The sequence below is a fragment of the Zea mays genome, chromosome 1 (genome assembly GCF_902167145.1).
Source record: "Zea mays cultivar B73 chromosome 1, Zm-B73-REFERENCE-NAM-5.0, whole genome shotgun sequence".
Lineage (NCBI taxonomy): Eukaryota > Viridiplantae > Streptophyta > Magnoliopsida > Poales > Poaceae > Zea > Zea mays.
Window position 1 is genome coordinate 286670818 of NC_050096.1, and position 13145 is coordinate 286683962.

General features: G+C 45.8%; 1 long non-coding RNA gene across 1 annotated transcript; it reads left to right on the top strand.

Annotated features, from left to right (window-relative positions):
• The first annotated feature begins 3896 nt into the window (after positions 1-3896).
• LOC118476178 (uncharacterized) lies at positions 3897-5206 on the top strand. Its single transcript, XR_004855641.1, has 2 exons — positions 3897-4662; positions 4759-5206. It is a non-coding gene; the product is annotated as an uncharacterized lncRNA (long non-coding RNA).
• Positions 5207-13145: the final 7939 nt, after the last annotated feature.

Below are 13145 nucleotides of genomic sequence, written 5' to 3' on the forward strand. Positions count from 1 at the left end.
GCCCAAATATTCCACCAATATATCTCCAAGTATTTTTCCTCCTGAGAAATACCTTCCGAATCATTTTTGAAGTCCCCACAAATATTTTCTTCATAACTTTCCTCATGCTCATACGTATACGTATGCCTCCAGTGTCATACGGTGAGCTCTACAAGCAAATCTCACTTATACAAGACAAATACATGCTAATCTCCCACTAATCCTCTCATCCTCCCACTAATCCTCTCATCCCTCCCCCTAATCCCCCCACCATGGCTATAAATAGAGGGGCAAGGGCCTCCTCTCATCCCACCCCAAGCCATTTCATGGCAACTCTCTTCTCCCCCCCACACACACACCCACTCCATGTTCCACACAAGCACACACTAGCACAAGGATCGTTCGATCGTTCTTCGATCGTTCGTCCCCTGTTCTTAGTTTGTTCGTTCGTTCGTCCGATCGTTCGATCGTTCGTCCGATCGTTCATGGTTCGTTCGTCCGTTCGTCCGATCATTCGATCGTTCGTCCGTTCGTTCATAGTTCCTATTCATCGTTCATCGTTCGTTCATAGTCCCTATTCATCGTTCTTCCAGATAATCTTTGTCATGCCGTTATGCTGCCGAAATTCCGATCGTTCGTTCGTACGATCATTCGATCGTTCGTCCAAATAATCTTTTCCTGCCGTTATGCTGCCGAAATTCCGATCGTTCGTTCGTCCGATCATTCGATCGTTCGTCCGTTCGTTCATAGTTCCTATTCATCGTTCATCGTTCGTTCATACGAACTATTCACTATCGCTATTCACCATTACTATTCATCGTTACTATTCACATACACTATTCATCATCGTTACTGTTTATCATTACTATTCATCATCGTTACTATTCATCGATGGTATCTATAATTTCTTTTCCATCGCCACTATTCATCGTTACTATTCATCGGTCATCTAGTCATCCCAAATTTCAACTACTCATCCATCATGCTGTCCAGTCCACCTAAGACCAGCCAGACCCATGTTCCAGTCATACGAACTCCGGTGACTGTGGTTTTCCTTCCAGTGGGAACTTCCCATCTGGTCACCCATCCCAGGTTTCCCCAAGTTGAGCACGCTTGACTTTGAGATTCCTTCGAACCAGGCTTCCAAACTCAGATTCCAATAATTCTTGTTTCTAAATTCTTATCAAACTATTCCCTATCCAACCATGTCATCTCTTAAGCATGGTTCATATTCCAGAAGACTCCCAAAATACTCTTGTCCAATATTCTGCCTATAACTCTCTTGTTCATACTATGTCAGACGATTCATTCATCACTATTCTCACCAACAGTGAACTTCACTGTGCTACACCACATACACCCAGCTATAAATACACCCAACTACCCTCTCCCTCTCCACACACACTCAACACCCTCAACCAAGGCAAACACCCCACCCACTCAGTTACTCCGCTCTGCCGGCTACACGCATAGTGTCGCTTCGCCTCCAGTCCACCCTCCTGGTAAGCACCTCCGCTCCACCACTAGTAGTATCTCAACACCACATGACACATATTCTACTCAAGACTCTACCCATCCATATATCGCTATTCTGACCACTATACTAAATATTTGATGGTATACTTGCTTGTTTGTATGTTTGCTTGTTCATGTTGCATAGTTATCGGAGCGTTCGTGCCATCTTGTGGAGGCCAGATCTGCAAGTCTACGCCAAGCGGTGGAGCCAGAAGCCAGTTCCGCGAGCTCCCCTTCCCCCTTCACCGAATAAGCACGGCAAGCTCACTGGATCCCTTTGATGCATAAATTACCTATGATTTTTCAACCACAACCCTCAGCCTGTTATTTTATGCATGATATGATTTTGAGACAAGTTATTATGGCCACCCAGCCGCTTGCCGCAATCAATCCTTAATATATTTGTTACAAATGATTTGAGAAAGGGTGTGAGTTTTCAAAAGAAAATGCTTTTCAAAATGTGTATGATGAAGGGTTTTCACCCTTATCACCTTGTGAGTGGGATAATCAGGGACTCCCTGGTTTAGGGGAGGGCCTAAGGTGATGGCTCAGCTGGTTTAGGCGTGAGCAGAAGGATTGTCCCCTCGTATAAGGACCGGTTTGTCATCTTCACTACCTGTACTCTTTATTAGTACAACCACTCGAGACTGTGTGGGCAGTCACTCAATCTGAACTCGTACGGTCCAACCCCAGGGTTATGAAGGCTGGGGAGCACCGGGAGGATAAGGAGGGGGAAAGTTTTGTCCGGTTTGGACATGGTGGTGGCCTGACTCCTTCCGGATAACCGTTAAGGTTAGGACGTGCGGGGAAAGAAAGAGAGTTGGATTCGGATCTCACTGATCATGAGATCGCAGAGCCGGACTAGTGGGTAAAGTGTACACCTCTGCGCAGAGTTTGAAAACCTATTCGAATAGTCTGTGTCCACAGGAATGGACGAGTCTGGTATGGTATGGCAATTAATGTTTTGTTTTCAAAAAAAAAGATGCATTTGAGAAAAATGGTTTTTAAAAGGTTCGGCAGTTGAGCCGTGAGCTATGGTGGACGGGAAGTCCAGTAGCTATTTTTGAAAAGGAAAACCAGTGGGAAACTGCTGAGACACCTGGATGGTTTAGTCCAGGGGATTTTGTTATAATACTGAAAAACTTCCTGCTCCTTTTGGAGAGGATGCGCTTTGCAAAAGTACAAAATGTTTTTCAAAACAACCCTGCATAAAATATTGTTGTTTCTGCAAAATATTCTGAGCTCCACATATTCCATGCATTATATCTGATTTCCCCATTCCGCGGGTGAAGGTGGGCTGCTGAGTACGTTTGTACTCACCCTTGCTTATTTGTTGTTTTTCAGAAAAAGGAGATCGGGTAAGAGTTACGACTGTTCCCAACCTTGCCTGTGGCTGTTGGACCGCTGATTTGCTTCACTGCGTATATCGGGCTGCTTCAGCCCCACTCTGATGATATGTCCCGAGTTGTGGACCAACTCTTAAAGTTGATCGCCACCTTTATAGGTTTGTCTCGTTTAAGCAGATCTGGAATCATCTGATGTATAAATGTGTTTACTAGCCTCCTGGGACTAGTAATTGTATCACATTTGAGTCCCAGAGGATTGGGGACGCTTCAACGTCTTAACATGGGTAAAGCCGTGTATGCTTGCAGTCACTTGGCTATCTCATATTCTTTATTACGGACAACGTGGTCAGCATGGGCCTGGGCGCCATCATATGGACTATGCTGACCTGGCCTTCGTAGCCTGGGGCTTAGCACGGCTTGTCGTGTTGCGCCCTGCTAGTGGCCTGTGCGGGCCTAGTCTCAATAGGTCATGAATGCACCGCTGGCTCGGGGACGCGTAGGTCATAAATGTGTCGCAGTCCGAGGGCTCGTAGGTCATGAGTGCTCTGTGACCCGAAGGGTCCGTAGGTCATGTGTGGGATACATACCAACACATCAGCTTTGGCTCGACACCAGGCATAATTAATGTGGCCGATCATTTATGACGGTCGGTCTCGGGCCAGGAGTGGGATCCACTCGAGTGGTTTCCCTTCGGTAGGCCCATGCCCCCTTATCCAGTTCTACCACGCCCGACCCGGGCTTGGTGCCGCGGGGTTCATCCGGGGACGGGTTCTTATAGGATGGACGCTACCTATTTCTTCTAACTGACCACTAGGCCCCAATTGCCTAAAGCATCTTCCCCAACATGCTCGCTAATCGCTGGGCCCTAGGGACCAGGGTTTATATCCCCGATAGTAGCCCTCGAGGGGAGAATGTCTCCCCTCGAGTGCTGATGAAGGGTTAGACGGTGTGTTTTTTTTTTGCCTTTTTCGTCGCTTATGACTAACGTGAGGACGCGCATGGGGTGGCACGGTCACCGTTGCCCCTATCCCGAGGGTCCTCCTATGCACCGTGCCTGGCTTCACCGAGTTTGTAAGCTTCTCGCGCCGTCCCCCTCGTCTCTTATCTTATCTCGCTATCCTTAGGCGCTTATTTCGTTGTTTTTGTAGCCTTTTTTTTATCGAAGAGCCACTGCCCCGAGGTAGTCCGCGGGGCATACCCACGCCATTGGTTCAATTCCAGGCCCAAGACAGTCGTCCCTACGTGGTTCGGTTCTTCGCAGCCCTCCCTAGTTTCGCATCGTCCGCGGGCGGAGTCCGAGTGTCGTCGGAGCCCCTGGTCTCACCCATGCCTCCCCCACGGGCGATCTAGGAGTTTCCTGCAACGGACGAGGTCGGCTATGGGCTTCCTTGGCTGATGCTCTTACCCAAAGGGGATGTATATTTGGCGAATCACTCCCTAGGAGCACCGGCCTCCCACGTCGATTGTCATCTGCGTGGGGTTGCGGTTCCTTCATTGTCGAGCAAGCTCGCATCCTGAGGATGGGGATGGTTTTTTCAGGGCATCCGGGGTGCGTGGCCGTCTTGCGGCGATTGTGAGAGCGTTTTATTATCCTTGAGTCTGGACATGAGTTGTTCGGCAGTGGCCCAGCCTTTTGAGGAGGTGTGAAGCTCGTAACGCTGGGGAGCCATGACAGCGGGGTCCGAGCTTAGTAGGACAGCAGGGACCGAGCATCATGCGACCAAGTCAAGGGAGGTCTCTCTAAGGTCCTAGGCGTACCTTTCCAAAGTGCGACCACTAGGTTTTGATGTGGAGGGACCTTCGTCTGGGTTTCCAACATAAGGTGAGGCTCGTGCTCTTTTATCCTTGACTTATAGCCCTTAGGGCCCCAACATTTGTCTCACAGGGTTTCTTGTTTTTGTCACTAATGGTGCTGAAGGAGGTTTCGCGTGAGGAGGAGCGCCTTCGGGCTCTTAACGCTGAGTGCTCCAGTTTGTCTCCGGCCATCAACCTCATATGTTGTCATCTCAGGGTTTCAAAGTCGGGGGAGATGTCCGCACGATCTCCTCGGATGGCGCTAATCTCTGGCTGCGTTCGTGAACTGGATGCCATCGCGCTACAGCTCGGGGTCCTGATTGCTCCGGTCGCTACTCGGACTCTCGGCGAGGACTTGTTCAAGAAGGATTGAGCTCGCCCGAACGCACCGGTGTTTGGTGGTTTGGCGAGCCCCGAGACCTGAGAGCGTTGGTGGGACCCGTCGTGCGGCGCTCGTCCTACAATTGCCCATTTTTTCGTGTTTCCTCAAGAGAAAAGGCAAATGATTTAAATTCTTTCAGGAAATTTGTACTAGCAGAAATCTGTTTAATAAACGTCGTCAGGGTTTTTCACGTCGCGCTTTGTGTTTCATCTTTGCTAGCTGTCATTTCGTTTTCGCAAGTTTTCGGGTCCCTCGGTTCTACTAACGACCATCACCGTAGCCTTTGAGGCGTAGGTGTTCGCAGTCACAACCAACTTCCCTGGTGTGTCCTTCCTTTCGCGTTATATGTCCTGTTGTTCCGCCTCTAGCAAAGACCGAGGCGGGTCTGCCTCGCCCGATGTTTTTCCCTGGGTTCGATCATGGAGGTCCCTGGTTACATTGTCCTGAGACCCCCTGCCCCGTCGAGGGTGTCCCGTGAAAGAAAAGGACAATATGGCGTTGCGTTTCGCCAAAGACCCCTCCAACGAAAGGCAAGATCAACTCGAAGCACTTCATTTCAGAAGAGAAAAAGAGTGACAGCTGGTTTTGCGATGGGGGTTCCCGCTCGTTAGTTCTTCAATTTTAACGACTAATCTTAGACAAAGTGTAAAATAGTTAGTCACGAACCAAACATGCCCTAAATATAAATAAAACACTGTAGTAAAGGACGGTTTTTACTCCGGTATATAGCATCGTCGTAATGATACGAAATTACAAATTGAAAAGGAAATAAAGTAAGGGCGCCATATCGTTGGTATCGAAAGAACGTCAAGGCCACTTTACAGTGCAAAAAAATCAGGACGGCTGAGAGAAAGAAGCTGAAACAGGACTTTTTGATATATCTCGCTACCAGTGACCCCTCTCTCTCCCTCCTCAAAAAATTGGATCCAAATCGAAACCGGAAGCGCCCTATTTGAGAGATCACGAGCGCTTACGTGCTGGAGTGAGCGACAGAGATTGCAGCGATGGCCACGCACCATCAGCCTGTACGTACGCGCATTATTTGACAGGGATGGCAGCGTTGGGGAGTAGCGGAGTGTACCAACAAGACACCATCGACTGCGTATCTCCGGCGAAAGGATGTCTAGAGACGAAATTCGCCATGGGTTCAGGATAACGTCGTCGTATAATCTTCGAGAGGGCCGTTTCTACAGCGGAGGCGGAGACGGCGACGCCGAAGCCGGAGCGGAGCGGTTGTTGCTAGTCCAAATGCGATGCGCCCCGTATAAATAGGGCTGTAGCAATCCGTGGAGCCACGAAGCAGTCAGGTCGGTCTCATGCGGAGGCTGCATCACGCGAATGCCGACGGAAGTCGAATTTATGAGCTATCCAGTACCCGCCGCTCTCGTGTCTCCATCAAGAAAGGAGCAGGCCGAAATCGACTGCTGTGCCTTCGTTCGATATACCAAGTGCGTCTCTGCTCTAACAGCACGGGCTGCAGGTAATAGCTCTAACCTAATAGATAACATAGAAAAGGATCCACTTAACCAACTGCATGCGTAGCAACCTTGACGCAATGCCAACGCTTCTGATTGCATCGCTTCTCTGTAGCTGGACGCTGGCGCTGCGAGAAACTTTATGAGGTCCTGTTTGGGATTAAAGTATTTTTTGTAGTTTCTAGACAATATTATGGTTTTTATTAATATCATAGTATTTTATGCTATAAGTTGTTTGGTTGCATTTCTGGAAACTATGTTTTTAAAAAAACCATGGTATTCTAGATACTATGGTATTTTTGGAGTATTGTAAACTCCACTATAACCCAAAGTTTTCATGGCATGGCTAGATTTTGTCTAATATCATGGTTTACAATGTGTATCCAAACAATGTTTCTTAAAACTATAGCATTTTTAGAGTTAACAAAAACCATGATATTATCATGACAGTTGTAAAATATAGTATTGTAAAATCATGGTCTTGAAGAACATCGTTGACTAACAGGCCTCCTTTGGTAGCATTCTCGCTGTTTCACGATATGCTTTCTTTCTTTCTTTTAGTGGGGAGAGGGTCCCTCACCTGGACATTCCATTAACCGTCCGCAAAAAATGGAGAGGGAAATCACAAACGTGTTACAAAGCTCAATTAGCAGCAAAGCAAAGTGAAGGACACAGGAGAGCATAGAGGGATTATACGCTGAAGATAGTGCACCACGCCTCCATCAAGTGGCGTTTGTGGGGGCGTATACGTTGCGTTGCGTCCATAACCGGCTGCCCATCTTGCACGCGCACAAGACCTGGTGTGCAGGAAGTTAGGCCACGTTTGGATGAAATATATAGATATTTAAATTTTAGATTTTGTATTATCTAGATTATACATCATATCTATCTAGCTTGTTTGGATGGTAGATATTTGAAGCTGCATATTCAACATATATTCCTTTATTGTCTTTATCTTCTTTGCTACATGTATCCTTTTCAAGGTTATTTTTGTCTTTTCAACATCTGTTGGTCGTAGAATGTTTTACCCAACCGTGGATATAAGATTTTGGACCGGATAATGCACCGTACCCTATATTCCTCTATTGTCTTTATCTTCTCTGCTACATGTATCCTTTTCAAGGTTATTTTTGTCTTTTCAATATCTGTTGGCCGTAGAATGTCTTACCCAACCGTGGATATAAGATTTTGGACCGGTTAATGCACCGTAGAATGTCTTACTCAACTGTGGATATAAGATTCTGGACCGGTTAATGCACCGTACCATCTAAAATCTAGCATGTTTGAATCTCTGAGATATTTTGCGTGGGATTTTCAGAATCCTGTCGGATCCAAACGGTCCCTAGGGTGTTTGGTTTGAGAAATAAGCTAGTTCATTATCTTCTCACTCCTCACTAATTTTTTTGGTTTGTGGAATGGAATGAGTTGATCCATCACCACCTCATTCCTCATAGTTAGTTAGTACTAATATAAGGAATGAGGTCATCCCACCAAATTTGAGGAATGAACATATGATACATCACATCAATTTAAATGTAGTGATTCCTTAAACTAAACACCCCATAAGTTCATCCCTGAAAACTTCAGAGTTCCGGCGTTTTCCCGATACGCTTCCATCAGTGGCCTCGTGCGAGAGAGAATAGTTTCACGATATAATGTCCGTGACTTTGAATGCAAAATGTGAACTGAATTTTGCAGGGAAATGGGCACTTGATAATATACATTTCTCCTAGGAGCATGTCCCAGGATGTAGACCGGCTGTACTCCTACACAATATAATGGCAGTTGGCAGGTATATACGGACGTACTAGTACTAGTAGAACACCCCTTTTTTTCTTAAAATAAATAAATAAATTGGCAAACTACAGCGAAAGGGGAGTGCGATAGCTACATGCAGCAAACGCAATAACATTACGGATGATCAGGTGATCCATCAGGGCAGACACTTTGACAGCTAAAAACAGGTGATTTGAAGCGAGTGAAGTGGTGATTGGTGACAACTGTCATCGCATCATGTGGAGCATTTAACAGCTTGATTAGTTGCCCCACCGTCTTGTCTTTTGCCACTGTATGCATTAACTTTGTTTGAGCATTTGTTTGACGCAGAGTCGCAGACTACATGAGCAAACAAGTTATTTTGAGGCTATTTGTCTGCATCTGCTCATACACCTCAGACAGTCATATTCAGGCACCCAGACTCGCACAAGCCTGGTCACGCACGCATAAAGATGACAATGGGGACCCATTACTCGGCGGGTAATTACTCCTTTAGGTTATGGATTTGGTGGTAATTATATACTTGCGGGTCTGTTAATGGGAGAAAAAGAGGACCCAACGGGCACAAACATTACGGGTACATACACAGTAAACTCGTACCCGTGTACCCATGGGTATTTTATACCCGGAATATAGCCAACAATTCTCTAAAATTTTAGTATAACTCAATGATTTATCTTGGGCTCCTAGCTCCTTAGCACAACTATATACTACGTAGGCCTTAGGACAAATGGCAGCACTATGGAGACAACAACCAAAATAGTAAAGCATGTCCAAGGCTCCAAGCTTGTGCGACGCGAGTATGCGACTCTTTGTTATTGTACAATCGAAGCGACCAAGCCGCACTTAGGCAACGGCACGCCCGCACCTGGAAGATGGAAGGCCAAATGTTGCCGCTCGACACTCACCATTCGCCCTAAACTAAGTTGGGCAGACAGGCATAACTCCACCACTCTAGATGGGTATGGGTACCTGTCGGGTATAGAATAACTGATGTGTCCGGGTATGGGTGTGGAATTGTATCCGCCCATGGGTACATGTATTCAAGCAGAGAGTTTTTAGTTTAACGGGCTGAGTCTGGGTAACAAAAAATCGGCGGGTCTTCACCCATTGCCATCTCTACGCACGCACATCGAGCCAATCAGCCGGTAAGTGAACGGCGAACGACGATATGTTCGGTAAGAATGACTGTGTCACATCATACTGCTCTGACCGTTTAACCACCCCACTGTACTCTGCATCTCCTAAAACCAGGCTGCAACGCGCGCATTGCGCCACATGGCCTCACGCCATCTTCTCGCTGCCCTCGCCATCCGTCTATCCCTCCCTCCCTCGTCGAGAATGATAGACTTTTTATGGTGGCTAGTTTTTTTTTGCGCAGGCGCGCATTACCTCGGTTCATGTAGGGTTGGATATCGAGCCAATTTGGCTCGACTCGTCTGAGTTCGAGCTAGCTTGACTGGTTTACGAGCTCGAGCTAACTCGTTTAGCTCGCGAGCCAGAGCAGAAAAAATAATATATATATAATAATCAATTTGTAGTTAATTTCAAACTAGTTTAACAATAGAAAATAGTAATTATACTCATATTTCGTGGACCACATTAATGTAACACCAAATTAACATAACTCATCAATTCACAATTCACACACATGTTCATCAGTTTAACCCACGGTTATATTCGTATAGACCAATTTAACACATAGACATAGTTCATCAATCATTAGTTTAACTCATAGACCAGAGACAACGCACATACATATAACATGTTTATCAACTATTACGTAAATGATATGCATATAGTTTCGTTTTGCTGAAATATGGTAGCTCGTTTAGCTACGAGCTGGCTTGTTAACAAACCGAGTTGGCTCGTTAACGAATCGAGCTAGGATGTTAGATCAGCTCGTGAAAAAAATTTAAATAAGCTGAGCTAACCACGAACCGAACGAACCGACGAGGCACGGGCATTTCGTCCAGCCTTAGGTTTATGGCCTGTTATGCAGGCTCCATCTTGTGTTGTACCGGAGACAACTTCGGATCTACCAGGGAGAGAACTTGGACATGCAGGCTTTGATTTGCCTATAAAAATATACTGCATTGTAGGCTTTGAGCCTTTTTTTACTAGTGTGCATTGCTGTCAGACAACGTTCTCCTCCGCCTAATCATCGAGGACCATTTGTAAACCATAGAAATCAGAGTGGATAGATTGTCTTTGATATGACATCTCTATATTTGTATACGATAATCATGGTGGTCTTAGACCATATTTGTTTCCTTCTAAAATTATATAACCCCACTTATGGATTATATAAGCACATAATGATATGTTTATAGAGTATCATAATTTAAGTATCCAAATTATGTAATCCATCAAATAAACTGTGTTGTTTGTTTATCTCTTAACTTATTAAAGCTAGATTATATAATCTAGAGAGTAAACAAACAGAGCCTTGGTTTATAAGGTTTACACTTTTCTATCATTATTTAAATTAAATTGAATATATTTCTTATATTTGGAAAGTACAACTAATCCCGCCTATATAGAGAAGACCGAGTGTGATTGAAATTTAAACTATATTGTTTTATAGTCCCCCTCAATCACGATTTTGCTAGATTAAGGTCATGTTCTAAATCTGTAAAACTAATAGTTAGCAGCTAATTAAAATTAGCTGAGGTTTAAAACCAGTCAGCTAATAAACTAGCTAATTGTTAGTTATAACTCTCAGATAGCTATTTAAACCTAGCTAAAAACAATTAATAACTTATTAGCTGACTAATAAATGGGTTTGCAACGGGGCTAAGATTATACTTAAATTTTTCTAGCTTTCTTACACCGAAAGCTTTCGTGAACTCATCAGTTACTTCATCGTCCCTAGGAACAAAATTAGCATTAAGTAATTTTATGGTCACTTATTCTCTGATGAAGTGGTAATCAACTTCAATGCACTTTGTTCTAGCATGGAAGACTAGTATAAATACTAAGTACTTTGCACACCTGTTTTCAACCAATAGCTTTGAAACATAGAGAATTTGAAACATGTAATTCATGCAGTAAGGGTTGTATCCACATCATCTTGGCGATACCATTCACTAATACTTTATGTTCTGCTTTACTAGTGGATCTAGACATTATTGTTTGTTTCTTTGCTTTCTAGGAAACAAGATTATTTCCTAGAAAAATAGCAAAACATCATATAGATCTCTTGTCATCTAGACAAACTGTCCAATCTGCATATTGAAAGGGAATTAGGCTTACACCTAGTTCCTAAATAATTTTGGTGGTTGAATTGCCCAACACAAATATTGGACTGACTAGTCTGCTCTAGTGTATAAGTTATACAGGTGCAAAAGGTTCACATCTAGCCAATAAAAAGACCAAGTGTTGGATTCAACAAAGGAGCAATAAGGAAACCGAGGGCACCTCTGGCTGGAGGCACCGGACTGTCCGGTGTGCACCGGACAGTGTCCGGTGCGCCCGTAGACTTCGTTTTCTACCCTTCGCCAGAGGACTTCGACTTCAACCCTTCGCCCTCGGGAATTCGCGGAGGCCGGCGCGCTATAATTCACCGGACTGTCCGGTGTGCACCGGACATGTACGGTGCGCCAACGAACCGCGGCCTCCGGAACTCGCCAGCCTCGGGTTCGCGCGGCAGCCGCTCCGCTAAAATTCACCGGACTGTCCGGTGTGCACCGGACTGTCCGGTGAACCACGGAGCAACGGCTACTTCCGCGCCAACGGTCACCTACAAGCGCATTAAATGCGCGCTCTGCGCGCGCAGTCGGCAGGCGCGCCCATACCGTTGCACCGGACAATGAACAGTTCATGTCCGGTGTACACCGGACATCCAGGCGGGTCCACATGTCAGAGCTCCAACGGTCAGAATCCAACGGCAACGATGACGTGGCAGGGGGCACCGGACTGTCCGGTGTGCACCGGACTGTCCGGTGCGCCATCGAACAGAGAGCTCCCAGCAACGGCCACATTTGGTGGTTGGGGCTATAAAAACCCCAACCACCCCACATTCATTGCCATCCAAGTTTTCCACTTCTCAACTACTACAAGAGCTCTAGGCATTCAATTCTAGACACATTCAAAGAGATCAAATCCTCTCCAATTCCACACAAAACCCTAGTGACTAGTGAGAGTGATTTGCCGTGTTCATTTGAGCTCTTGCGCTTGGATTGCTTCTTTTCTTTCTCACTTGTTCTTGTGATCAAAACTCCATTGTAATCAAGGCAAGAGGCACCAATTGTGTGGTGGCCCTTGCGGGGAAGTTTTGTTCCCGGCTTTGATTAGAGAAGAGAAGCTCACTCGGTCCGAGGGACCGTTTGAGAGAGGGAAGGGTTGAAAGAGACCCGGCCTTTGTGGCCTCCTCAACGGGGAGTAGGTTTGAGAGAACCGAACCTCGGTAAAACAAATCCGTGTGTCACACTTCATTATTTGCTTGCGATTTGTTTTGCGCCCTCTCCCGCGGACTCGTTTATATTTCTAACGCTAACCCCGGCTTGTAGTTGTGTTTATATTTGTAAATTTCAGTTTCGCCCTATTCACCCCCCTCTAGGCGACTATCAATTGGTATCAGAGCCCGGTGCTTCATTAGAGCCTAACCGCTCGAAGTGATGTCGGGAGATCACGCCAAGAAGGAGATGGAGACCGGCGAAAAGCCCACTACAAGCTACGGGAGCACTTCATCGGAAGAGTCCCGCACCAAAAGGAGGGAGAAGAAGAAGAGCTCCTCCAACAAAGGGAAGGAGAAGAAATCTTCTTCTCACCACAAAGAGAAGAAGGAAAAATCTTCTTCCCACAAGCCGCATCGGAAAGGCGACAAGCACAAGAGGATGAGGAAGGTGGTCTACTACGAGACTGACACTTCATCAA